Source organism: Myotis davidii, unplaced genomic scaffold (genome assembly GCF_000327345.1).
Source record: "Myotis davidii unplaced genomic scaffold, ASM32734v1 scaffold111, whole genome shotgun sequence".
Taxonomy (NCBI): Eukaryota; Metazoa; Chordata; class Mammalia; order Chiroptera; family Vespertilionidae; genus Myotis; species Myotis davidii.
In genome coordinates, this window is record NW_006284347.1 from 3862042 (window position 1) to 3862895 (window position 854).

The following is an 854-nucleotide window of genomic DNA, read 5'->3' on the forward strand; positions in this document are numbered from 1 at the left end:
GGAGACTCAGGAGATGGTTTCTGAGCGAGCTGGGGAGAGAGGAATAGTGTTTCTCCGGGAGATGCTGAAAGGCTGTTCATGTGCCCGCGGGGAGAAGCCCGACTTGGTCCGGGAGCCTCTCGCCTGGTGTGGCCGGTGTCGTGGCCGCGACCGTAGCCGCTGTCACTCGAGCTGTGCGCGCGTGTGATGGACGGCGCCTCCGAGGCCCCGCGACGGCTGCGCCGCTCCTCGCAGTCTTGGCCCGGATACACGCACCCAAACAAATGCCCGGTGTGCCGGGTTTTGCGCGCTGGGAATGCTCCTGCGCGTGCTTTAGCTGAAGACAGTCTAGGAAAACAACCATTTGTTATGTTTCTAGGACTGAAGAATGAAATCAGCTCCATTAACAACACGTTGGTGGGGGCTGTAACTTGCATAGAGAAATTTCATCCTAAGTCTTACACAATAATTTAAGCTATTTAAGACCACGTTGATGGTTGGTAGCCACTTAGAATGAAGACAGTGTTCTGAAATGTTCATTTGAACTACAGTTCCACGTATTTCATGTGTCTTGGCAGTTTAATATGCCTCTTTCCTGGGCGGCACGGCTGCCGTGTATTATTTTAAAATTAAAATATTTATTTATTCATTTTAGAGAGAGAGAGGGAGTGAGGAAGGGGGAGACGAGAGAGAGAGAGAGAGAGAGAGAGAGAGAGAGAGAGAGAGAGAGAAGAGAGAGAGATGTGCATTTGTTGTTCCACTTAGGGAACCTGAAACTTTGGGCGTGTCAGGAGGACGCTCCAACCAACTGAGCAACCCGGCTTGTGCCAAGTTGAAATTGGGCTCCGATTGTGGAATTGATTTGATTTTCCTGC

At 50.8% G+C, this 854-nt stretch overlaps 1 protein-coding gene across 1 annotated transcript in view; it reads left to right on the plus strand.

The window, feature by feature from the left end:
• Window positions 1–854, plus strand: part of APPL1 (adaptor protein, phosphotyrosine interaction, PH domain and leucine zipper containing 1) — a 32330-nt gene that overhangs the window by 1216 nt on the left and 30260 nt on the right. The gene's annotated exons all lie outside the window — the stretch shown is intronic.